We start from the raw sequence: 13,081 nt of genomic DNA, 5'->3' as shown, positions 1-13,081 counted from the left end.
TTTTTCTATATGAACTCAATAATACATTTTCAAGACACTGGATTAATTTAAAGTAAGGGTCTTACACCTTTACTACTGAAGGGCCAGTTAATACAAAAAGATCTAATGCCCTTATTGCAGAATTATTCAACCAAATTTCCAGCTAATGCTTTTTAAAGAATAATTTCACAAGAAGTTTTATTTTGGGCACATGCCTTTGGGCTATACTCCTTTTTGTCAAGTCAGCCATAGCCTATGATCAATGTAAGTTCTCCAGCCCAGTTGAACATGCTCCCATTTGAACACATTGAGACCCACCTTCAGATAGGATGCCTATATTCTTTGGACAGGCACTTATTAGGTAATGAACCAATGATAAGTAATAACTGTCCTTTTATAATTGCTCACTTAAAAGAAAAAAGCTCAATCACCTAGCCAGGTAAAACTCTTGTCCAGTATTCACATAATGTACTGTAACATGAACCAAATGCCTAAATGATACTGTTTCTGCCCTCCAGATGCTTAAAATCTAAGTGGTACACACACACACACATGCACGCGCACACACACACACACACATCTATAGTCACCCTATATGGTTAAAATGGAAAGAAGTACTATAAGAAGAAAGAACTACTATAAGAACCAACTTCCTAATTGTAAAGTAGGTATGTGAGAGACCAGTATTTTAATATTTTTTCTCAATCTTAGAAAAATGGGCATTTTCCAGGAAAGGGAAAGACTAGAAATCAAATAGAAAAAGCAGGCTTAAACAATATTCTCCTGTAAGTTTCTGGTGAGTTTTCCTGTTTGCTTCTTCCTCCCCATTTTGTCTTCAAGCATTCCCTGCTGTGCAGAAAGCTGTTTTCGGCAACTTCTCTCTGTAGTCTTGCTCACGCCAAGTAAGAGTCCAAAATTCTGTTCTGCTAAACATTATTCTCTGTGATGATTCATCATTTACAGAGAAAAAAGGGTGTGTCAGCAGGGAATCTGGACTAAGAAACAAAGAACCTGGATTCTAATCCTAATTCCTCCATTAATTAGGAATTCATTTTGGCCAAGTCCACTAAACTACATCATGACTCATTTTAGCTCATTGATAAAAAGAGGATAATAACGTTTGCATTGTCTTACAAAAAATGTTGAAAATAGAAAGCATTTTGAACATTACAAGTGTTCTATATTATTATTGTTAGTAAACCTGCCAAAAATTAGCTCTAAGTTTACAACTAAAAGCCACAAATGAATTTTTTATTTACTCAGTCATATGGAATCTTTAAGCACAAGTAAAAGATCTCTAAGTGGCCCTAGGAAATAAGAAGTATTAAAACAAATCAGCTTTGCCAAATACTGGGAGTTCTGAGAACTTCACTGTGTCCCCAGCCATGCTGGTCATCTTCCAGTTTCCACTCAGAGCTTTTTATCTAATCAATGAATTTACTGATTTAAATACAGGTTTAGGAACAAAGTCCTAAGTAGTTATTTTATGGTTCTTGCTTTGCTTTGCAACCATATCCCAGCATATTTCCCCCCTCTCACTGTGCTCCAGTCATAATGGGCTACTGTTGATTCCAATTCCTTGTCCTGATGTCAGGACTTTTCCCTTTCAACTGTTCACTCCAGCCTCAGATTTTTCAATAACTGGCTCCTTCTCATGCTGCAGATCTCTACTCAAATGCAACCTTCACAAAAACCCTTCTGTGACCACACTATCTCCAGGTAGAGTAATGTCTCTCCCATCACCCCCTACCACGTCATCCTCAGAGTACTTACCACTTCTATTATTATCTCATTTTTTTGTCTGTTGTAGGCTCAAGTGAAAATAGAATCATCCTTGATTCCTCTCTTTCCCCCATGCTCAGCCTATCAGCCAGTCACCTCTGTCTCCAGAATTATTACATAAACGTTCATTGATTTCCATCTCTAATGTTATTATGCCATCCCATCACCGACATTGCTAACTAGGCTACTGCAGTATCCCTCTGACAGGAGCACCTGCATCCACATGCATCCTCGCATATCTGATTTTTTCATTGTATCCATAATAACCTTTTCCCGAAACTTGTCAGGTTTAGTAGGTACCTACTTAAAATCCTCCAGTAGTTTCCCAATGCTTAGAAAAAGAGTCAAACTTTTCCCATGGCCTACAAGTGCTGCCTACTAACCTCACCATCTACCCACTCTCCTTACTCTGCCCAACCATACATCTGTCAGCTGTTTTCCTGTTTCCCTCAGGACATTCACTTGTCACCTAAGCTTGAGCACATTTCCCTCTGGCCTTTACATGGCAGGCTTGGTCTCATCATTCAAGTCTCATCTCAAATGTCACCTGCTTAGCCATTCCTTTATTGAACTATCCTCTATCCCTTTGATTACCCATCACATTACTGTTTGTTATTTACTGCATTGCATTTTTACATTACATTAGCATTATATAGCATTTTTACATTACAACTGATTGTTGTTTTCTCCATAGCACTTATCACTGTTTGGAAGTGTTATATTCTTTTACTTGGTCATTTATAATTTCCATCTCTCCCGCTAATACACTGGATCTTTAAGAGTACAGACACACTGTCTTATTCATTGTGATGTATCTAGAATTTAGAGAAGCATCTTTAAAATAGTAGAGGCTTAATAAAAATATTAACTAAGTGAATTAATAGCAGTTCTGCCTGCTTTCCTCATAAAAATGTAATTTCCATGAAGGAAGGACCTCATCTTGTCTTTGTGTCTTGGTGTAACATATACTGCTATTTCCCCATCACCCAGCCCAATGCTTAATGAGTACTCATTAGTTATTTTAAGAATATTTGCTGAATGCAAGATAAATAAATGACTGAGTCTGAAGAAGATAATAGGTTTAAGTATTTCTAGACTATAAATCAATATTTATTTGTAGTGGATAATGTGGTTGCAGAAGTTAGAAGCTCTTTCTAATATTTTTGGGTAGTCTACTAAAGGGGCAGATAGCCAAGAATTTACCTTGAAAGATATCATTGGGTCAGTAAGCATGAGTTCTTATTCCAGAAGAAAATGATCTTACCTTAGCTAGTAAGATCATTGCCTACTGATGACTCACAACTGAGTCTTTTTTTCAGGCATTGTGAACTAACCAAGGGAGCTGACTCACCCAAAGTGATGTTGCTCACTTCCAGTGATTGTTAGATACTGACTGAACAATAAAGGCACAAATTCCCTTACCGCAATTCAAATTGTCTGGGAACCTCTGTAGAAACTGCATCATGTATTGGGTATCCCTCTTGCTTTCCTCTTTCCTTTAGAAGTATTGTTCTTGTCTATCAAAACCTATGCCCTGGGAGCCATGTCTCCTTTAAGGGTCAAGGTAGTCGTTCCCACATCTGTTGGTAGTGTAGCCTGCTGATGGCTCTCAGCTGAGTCCTACTCAAGACTGTGCCTTCTTCCAAGGAAAGCCTTTATCCAATAACTACCTAAGGCAGGAGTGCAAAGGCCCAGTCCTCCCGCCTCAGTCTGATGCATCTCTGAAATGCAATCTCACTTTGAGAGCTTTCTGTGGGAATGGCTGAAGCCTCATCACAACTGCATTCAATTTAACTACTCTCTGTGCTTAAACTGCTTCTCTCCCTCTTCAAAGTATTGTTACAAAGAGCACTCACCAGTAAACTATCTGCGGGTAAATTTTCATCTCAGAATCTCTTTTCAAAAAAACACGATGTATGTCATTATTAACTAAGGTTGAATTTTAAAATATAGTATGGCTTTGAGTTATCATGACTATCATTGCTTTTTGTATGGGAATACCACAAGTTAAATATTGATGTCATGCAGGAATAAGGAAAGAAATTGAAGGACCTTACTAAGGAGTTGATCCTCTTTCACTTTATGGGAGAAATAATATAGTGCAATATAGCTATAGACTATGGTTAGATAAACAGAAGATACATAAAACAATAGACAATAAAACAGATAACATAGGCACTAAATTTATATCATATGCAGTACTACATCACTTAGTGCTTCATATCCAGGGTGTGGTGTTCTCAAATGAAAGAGAATCTGAAAATAAGCAAGAAGGTCTGTAAGAAGACAAATAAAATGTCATGAAATCAAGTATTCGAATTATAAACTATATTTGCAGAGAAACCTACCAGGATTCAAAGCCTTTTCCTTATTTGAACATTAATTCTAATAGTCTTGATTTTCTGGTGTGGGGCTAGCTATGCATCACAAGCTATAAATTACTTGTATGTACATAGGCATGGTATTGTTAAAATAATAGGAAATGAATGAGACAGAAATATCGAAAGAAGAGACAGAGCCATAAAAATTGTGGGAAAAATTAGTAGTAAGATGGGCTCTAAGGATGGAAAGTCTATGTTCAGGTCTGACTCTTCTACCTTCTTGTTTATGCAAATTATTTCACCTGATCTCTTTATTTAAAAAAAAACTGGGTAACTGTGATATCATGAACCTTCAGAATCATGAACCTCAAAGATGTCCATGTCCTAATATGTTTATTGTAAAGATCTCATTAGATAATGCTTGCAAAATAATACAGTTTCTAGTACATAGAACGTTCATTATGGTAGCATAGTATAGTCGTGTAAGGGCATTCAGCAGAGGAACAAACCACACTGCTCACCTCAGTGAAGCCCAGAGTCACAGTATTTGGCATCTATAGCAATGATCTTAGTTATCAAAAAAAAAAAAAAAGTTGAAGTTTGCACATTGTTCTTTTAAGATGGCAAAGAAGTGTGAAAAATTTTTTCTCTAAAACTTAATTTCAAAAAAGTGTTAAAACCAGATTTTATTTGCCTGTAACATGGTTTTAGAAGGAGCATATAATTTTTCCAGAAATCAGATAGATTTTTGAAATAAAGCTCTATATGGGAAAACAAATTATGTCATTCTCCAATGTCTGACAAAACATTTACAGAAGAGAATCTCATCTGTCTTTCTTGAAGTATGTTTCTTAAATTTTATACACTCAATAATGACAATGATAAAGGTCTCATACAGTAGATAACTATTATCATCTAGCACTTATGCAATTACATAAAGAAAATAAGCGACTTATTATAAAACTGTAGATTTACCTGTAGAAATATAAATATGCCCTTAACATAGAAATTTAGGTAAGTAAGAGTGTCTGTGGTGGAAAATGGATTTAAAATAAATGAAAACAAAAAATAAACGAAGTAACCAGTGAGATTCTAAGATTATAATATCCAATTTAGCATTTTGGGCTATGAGTGAGAAAGAAAGTAAATCTTGGAGATCATTTTAACCTGTGATTTCAAAACACTGCTGGAGAATAAGTACTCAGTTTTTATTAATTTTTTACAAATCTGTAGAGAAATAAGATAAATGAGGACAATGTAGTCGTTTTTTAAATCTAGATTTATTTCATTTAAAAGACTGGTATTATTCTGAGATTACACTGTTCTACTTTTGAGTATTCAAAATCCTTCTTTAATAATGATGAGGATAACAGTGGTAGAAGTTTGCGTTGTTAAATGCTCTTATTTGGCAAAATTTACAAAGGTTATCAGTTCCATGTCAATTGCTTTTAATTTTACTAATCCATTAATACCACAAGTCTGGGAGCTGCTGATTTAGCCTTACCTCCATTTTGCAGAGAAAGAAATTGAGGCCCAGAGAAGTAAATATCTTCTTTAAGACCTCATCAGTGGCAGCACCCAGCCTACGACCTTGCCATGGGTCATTTGTCAGTGGTCATTAATATAGCATTTTGGAAGAATATAAGTAGCTTTATTTCCCATCCAGAATGTTGGACTATTTTTTTTCTAAAATAGATTATTAAAGAAGTTCCAATGTTTATTGGCTTACCAAAACTGTGTAATGCATATCTGAATTGACTTAAATATAAGCAGAGAATCTATTGCAAAAATATTGCCTTTCCACTTGTGTTACTTAAGTGTTGAGTCACCTTTTTAGAAATAACCAAATCCGTCAGGCCATAATAAATGATAGAAGCTAAGTGACAAGACATCCGCTAGGCAGTACAAACATTCACATCTCAGGAGGACAAACATTCACATCCCAGGAGGGCAAGTGCTTGGAATTCTCAGCTGGATTTTAAGTGGTTTAGAAATGTTAGCAGAAGGTAGAAATTCCTTCTAGTATCTTTTGGCTGCCTATTGGAAGGGCGAGTAGCCAAGAATTTACTTTGAAAGATGTAATTGAGTCAGCCCCTATGGGTGATTCTTGTTAAGAGAGTTAACGGTAAAGATAAGCAGCATTTGTTTGGAGGTTGTGTAAATATCCCTGCTCTGAGATAAACAATTTGCATATCTGGAGAGAAGACAAAGTCAGCCTCTCCGGGGTACCTGACATTGGCTTTTCTAGGCCTTCAGAAATAACAGAGTTGTTTTCTTAGCTGCTGGGAAGAATTATTTTAGGTAGATAGATTCTTAAATAAAACAAAAGGATGTAATTTGAAACCCTAGGCATCCTATACCTATATTATTTCACTCTTTTCTAAAATGAACATTTTTATAATTGTGTATGTAATGTCTTTGAACCCTGAGCATCTGCCTGAAACAGCTGTTTGTGATTAAAATTAAACCAAAGCTTTCTACCAATGAAGAATTCACAGCAGATAAAAAGAAAAAAATCATGGGTGCTACAGGGACTATGCAACTTTTAACTTTCTTCTCACTCAGATTACGTGCAAGAGACACTTGCTCATTTTATTTCCAGAAAGGGAAGGAGTTTAGTGTCAAAAGTTGGAAATTTTCTGAGACACAAGAAGTCTTTTCAGATATGGTGCTAAGACTTAAACCAGTTCACTAATTTAAAAAAATTTTTTTCAGTTATTGAACAACAAAAATATTAATGTGTGGTTGACTTCTTTGAAGAAGCATTTATTTATGCTAATCTCATTTGGGGAACTTATAGAAGTATTTATTATGCTAATCTCATTTTGGGAATTTATACTTCCTATAATTAATAGAAAGAAATCTATATGGCTAATTTTAAATGTATACTTTGATGGCTGGTTTTATGTGTCATCTTGGCTAGGCTAGAGTGCCCAGTTATTCAAACACTACTATAGGTGTTGCTGTGAAGGTATTTTCTTGATATGGTTAGCATCTGCAGTCAGCTTGAACCCACAATTGCAAAATTGTAACTGAGACAGTGAAAAAGATCTGAACTAACCCACTGCATCTTGCTTCTAACCTCCAAACTGTCCTTGTTCATTCCTGGGTGTAGGATGAGCTAACTTTGTTAGGATCTTAGTTTATAGTTTAAAACAAAAACAGTAACAGCCCTTTCCCAAAACAAATTTCCTTCTTGCATGGGGACTAGACTGCTTTTGTAGGACTAATAAATTAGCCACAAGATTAGAAATTATGGTTTAGGAGTCATGCAGCTGGAGGCTACAAGATTCTGACCCTCTCTAAACTGCTCCTAAGATCAGTGCTTGAGATATGATGCAGACCCTGCACTTGATGGATCAGCTGACACCACCCAAATCAATACATTGGCTCATCTGATCTTGTGGCTCCCACCCAGAAACTCACTCAGCACAAGAAAACAGCTTTGACTCCCTATGATTTCATCTCTGACCTGACCAATCAGCACTCGCAGACACACTCCCATCCACCAAATTTTCCCATCCCAGACTCACTCCCATCCACCAAATTATCCCAGACTCACTCCCATCCACCAAATTATCTTTACAAACTCACGGAATGCTCGGGGAGACTGATTTGAGTAATAATAAAACTCCAGTCTCCTGCATAGCCGGCTCTGCATGAATTACTGTTTCTCTATTGTGATTCCCCTGTCTCGATAAATTTGGCTCTGTCTAGGCAGCGGGCAAGGTGAATGCACTGGGCAATTACAAGCTAAGTAAAGAAGACTATTCTTTATAAAGTAGATGGGCCTGTCCCATCTGTTGAAAAGTCTGAAAAATAAACACTAAGGTTTCCCTGAAAAAGAAGAAATTCTACCTAAGGCATGCAGCATCAACTTCTTACCAACAGTTTCCAGCCTGCAGGCCTGCCCTATAGATTTCAAACACACTATCCTCCCAAAAACCATGAGCCAATTTCCTTAAATAAATCTATCTATCATCTATCTATCTGTGTTTTTTACTCATTCAGTTTCTTTGGAGAATTCTGACTCATATATCTTCTAAACAATAAAAATTTTTTCCATGAATAATTTCAAAATGCTTGTGAAATGGTTATCAATTTTCATCATAAATCATCAATTGCTATAAATTAAAACTCTCTTAGTTGCTTGTCTCATCAATATATTTTTTATTTCTATTCAACTTCTCATTGATTACCTCATATTCAGATATATTTTTAAATGATTAGTTATACTAAGAAGTCAAAGATAAAAAACTGAAGCAATCCTTTTATATTTGATTTCAAAAGAAGAGATTATTCCTACTTGGGGACTATTCCTACTTAGTAGAGGGGAAAAGGCAAGCATGTATTAAGCTCTTAAAACTATTACTAATCAATAATAAAAATATTCAAAGAATTTTCCTTCACCTAATCCTCAGCTAGCCATTTAAAAAATGAAAAAAGGGAAGAGGGAAACATATGTGGAGAGAGGGAGAAAACCAGAGAGAGAGAGAGACAGAGAGACAGATTCAGAGTATGTGTATGTGTGAAAATAACTATAAATAGTTTCCTAAAACAGCAACAGAATACTATCTAATATGGGGACTTGGGGAAAAAATGTGGACATTTTACCAGCTATTGGAGTTATTTCATCATTGAGAATTTCGCCTAGGAAAAAAGGTTAATCATGGCACATGCTCATCTAATTTGGATTGCTAAATATAAAAACTGTGGTCCCTGTACCTCAGTGAGTTCACAGAGAGAAACACTGACACCAAATCACAGTAGCAAGATCACTATTTATTTACATTTATCTTTAACTTCATACATCTCTTCTGCTACTTCTATGCCTGAAGGATTATGCAAAAAAAGACATAAATGACAAATTTTATGACAGCAAATAGCTTAAATATTAGAATAACATTTGATCCTTACTTATTGCGCATAACACAACATTGCAAAATTTAGTAACTGTTAGAAACAAATGCTTGTTCCTCAGTGCCAAAAAGAAGAACTAGCGCTCAGACAAAGAATTTTCTCAGCAAGGCAATTTTACTTCTATAGAAGGGTGTGACTCATGGATGGGGCAATAGCGAGAGCACAACTGAACAAGGGAGGGGAAGGGGTTCTTATTCCTGATACAGGTAGCCCCTACTGCTGTGTCATTCCCCCATTGGCTAGGGTGGGACTGCACAGTCTAAGCTAATTCTGATTGGCTGTTTTAAAGAGAGCAGTGGTATGAGCCAGAATGGCAGGGTGAGCAGTTTGATGGGAAAAATGGTTACCAAACAGGTAACTAAAGGTGTCTTAGGTCAGAGCAGGTGACCAGGGATGACTCAGGTAAAAGCAGGTGACCAGGATGAGTCAGAATGGAGCAGGTGACCAGGGGAATGATGTGAACTACTGATTAAAATTGGTGGAAAAGGTTGTTTACTGAAACTATGAGGAAGTTAAACTTTAAAATGGAAGACAAAGAACTGAACATACTGACATACTGATTATTTGAAGAGAAATCTCAAACTCACTGTATCCAACATAACTTTAAAATTATACATTATTATCTTACAGTTTTTCAGGAAAATGAGAGCAGCTGAATTGGGTATTTCTAGCTCAAGACCTTCCTTGAATGAGTTGCAGTCAAGGTGTCAGCCTGGGCTACAGTTACCTGAAAGCTTGACTGGGGCTGGAAGATCCTCTTCCAAGATGGCTTTCTCACGTAAATGTTGACAAGAAGCCTTAGTTCCTCATTACATGAAACTCTCCCTACAGCTTCTCCAATGTCCTCCTAACACGGGAAGTGGTCTCCTCCTGAACATGTGATTCAAGAGGCAAGGAAGAAGTTCCAATGTCTTTTATGATCTAGCCTCAGAAGTCTCTGTCATTTTCACAGTGTCCAATTCATTATCCAATTTAGCCCTATCTACTACAGAAGGATAATACTAATGCCACGAATATCAGAAGGGAAGCATGTTTGTGATCTATCTCAGAGGCTGGCTACCATAATCATTAAATAAGATGGACAAAAAGCACATTAAAAATCAACAAATGCATATTAATAGAGCTCAAAGTGAGTATGTCAATTTTGAAAAATAAACAGCATAATCAGAATAAGATAGAATTTATCATGGGATTTTTTTTTTGAAGGAGGTGAGAAGTTTTCAGTTGAGTTTAGAAAAAAATGAGAGACTGAAATTTTGATAGAGAATAATTAAGAGGAGTGGACATTTCAGGTAAATACACATGTCTATCTTCATAGGCTACTGAACAATAAGGATTATGTCTGAGAAAGTCTGATCACTTAGCATTTAAATCAGAGTTACAGACTTTTATTTGTAGGTGATCTTAAAGCAACATTATAACAGTGAGTGAAACATATCCAAAGGACCCTTTTACTACAAAGGTAGGGATCTGAAACATTACCGTGAAAAATTGAAAAATGTCCACATTTTTTTAGAATAGGTGCTGTATTAGTCTGTTTTCATGCTGCTGAAGACACACCTGAGACTGGGAAGAAAAAGAGGTTTAATTGGACTTACAGTTCCACTGTAAGTGGCTGGGGAGGCCTCAGAATCATGATGGGAGGTGAAAGGCAGGGCAAGAGAAAATGAGGAAGATGCAAAAGTGGAAACCCCTGAGAAAATCATCAGATCTCGTGAGGCTTATTCACTACCATGAGAACAGTATGGGGGAAACTGGCCCCATGATTCAAATTATCTCCTACTGGGTCCCTCCCACAACACATGGAAATTATAGGAATACAATTCAAGATGAGATTTGGGTGGGGACACAGAGCCAAACCATATCAGGTGCTTTCTTACATATCTAAATAATCATAAGCAACTGTAATAACTAACATAAATGTAATAAAATGTGCTTAGCAAAATGCATAGTTTTTTACCGATATAAAGAAATTTGTTAATATCATAAACTCATATACAGACACAAAATATATTCTTTAAAAGTTTCTCTGTACCTTATCTTCTCAACATGTCAAATTAACTAAAAATTTGTGAATCAGCTTATTGAGTAAAAAATCAGATTACTAACAGACTGCCAACACAAACAATTTAAATTGTCGAACTTTCCTGATGCTGATGAAATCATGCTGAGCAACCCCACAATTATAATTTGGCACTCTATTTGCTGTTCAGTAAACATAAATATTCTGTCCTGTTGATAGTTTTATTTTTTCATTGTAAGTTAGTCACTGGACATTCTTTATAAACCCACTTCTAGTAAGTTTATTGTATGTCATTTCATAAGAATTGATTCATTATCTTAAAGTATAATGACAAAAAAAGTGTAATGATCTCGAAAACTGGAGGACCAATTTCTAGAATATGATAACCACTTTAAAGCTTCCTCCTTTGCCAAAATTCCATCTGAGTGACCATTGACCTCTCAAGACCTAATGGTAACAAGTCCTAATTATTTTCTCTTTATATTTTGACTAAAATGAATACTATATCTAGTAAGGATCAAAGTTGGCAGAAGGAAGAAAACAAAAAACTGAAAAAACTTGATATTATATTTTCTTTAAGGATCAATGAAGCTTTACTTAAATTTTAATATTTTGCATGGCATATCAGGAAGAATAAGATGAAGAATTATGACACATGGATTCAGGTTCTTGCTCTGAGACTATTTATGTGGCATTAGAATATTGCCCCAATTTTTTACATCTCAGATTCTTCTACTTTAAGAACTGGTGCTTTGGTTAGATTATCTCTAAAATTTCTTTTGCTAAGAAACTCCTTGATGTTTCTTCAGATGACTAACCAAATTCTTCAAGAAAATAAGATAGTGTTAAATTAGTCCAGTAAAAACAAAGGAAGGCAAAACACAGAAATAAGATATTATTTCCATGAGAAAAAAATAAAAATTTTAGCTATTATTGCAAATTTAATTAGTATGCATTAAAGCATTCCATAATTATTATCAAGCCTCCTAATTTATGCCATCCATACAGAGATTACAGAAAAGAACAGAATTAAATTGAGGTCAGAATCCCAGTAGCTAAAATGTTGGCCAACAGTCTAAAATGTTGCCAGATTGTCCAGACACACTACAGGGAAATGAGCCAGTTATCTTTAAAGTACACCTTGCCCATCTCTGCTAATGGATTCAAAACTCTACGGTAGCTCCTGGACATCTGTACAGACTAAAAGGCTCCTGCAACGTCTGGGTCACCCTAATCCTTTAAAAAGTCACTATGTGCTTCTTTCTTATCTGAAAAATCTTAGTTATGCTTTCAAGACGGTTTTCTGGTAGATTTTATAAGATAATACCTCCTCTCACCCTCCCCTGCCTATTTCATGAGCCTATGTATGTGATAAACAGCAAGCATTTTGAAATCATCTGAGGTCTTTATAAACAAACATGCTGGCCTCAGACCCCAGATAACAATGTGTGTTTTTCATGTGTGAACAATCACTAAATGACTTTTGAAAATTGGGAAATGTGCAGAAAAAAATTTTCCTCAGTTTTAAAATACACCTCGTTTAGGAAAAATAATTGTTTGTGCAATTCATTTGATTTTTAGTAATTAAAATTACATCTTCCTCTCACAAATAGTTTTAGCCTCTTGAAATAGTGCTTAAATTGCTGTGTTTTGTGGAAAACATATGATGCTTGATTTTTCCTTGAAAAAAAAACCTGGAAAAAAACCTCCAGAAAACAAATATACCGTAGAAGAAAAAGCATCAAGCTCAGGTTTGGGCTCCCAGGTTTGTACACTCACTTGCATGAAAAAGTCTGGATCTTTTGTTCCCTCGGCTCTAAAATGAACAATTAGAATCTAATTTCCCTTCAGGCTTAAAAAACTAGGAATATATGTTTTTTCATCATGTATGTTATGAACAGAATTATGTGCCCCCCGAAATTTATATGTTGAAGCTCTAACCCCCAGCACCCCAGAATGTGACTGTGTTTGGACACAGGGCCTTTAAGATGTGACTAAGTAAAATGAGGCCATTAGTGTGGGCTCCAATCCAATCTGACTGGTGTCCTCGGACAAA

This window comes from Hylobates moloch, unplaced genomic scaffold (genome assembly GCF_009828535.3).
Source record: "Hylobates moloch isolate HMO894 unplaced genomic scaffold, HMol_V3 SCAFFOLD_2, whole genome shotgun sequence".
NCBI lineage: Eukaryota > Metazoa > Chordata > Mammalia > Primates > Hylobatidae > Hylobates > Hylobates moloch.
The sequence above is the reverse complement of the archived record's forward strand: the minus strand, read 5'-3'. Positions refer to the sequence as shown.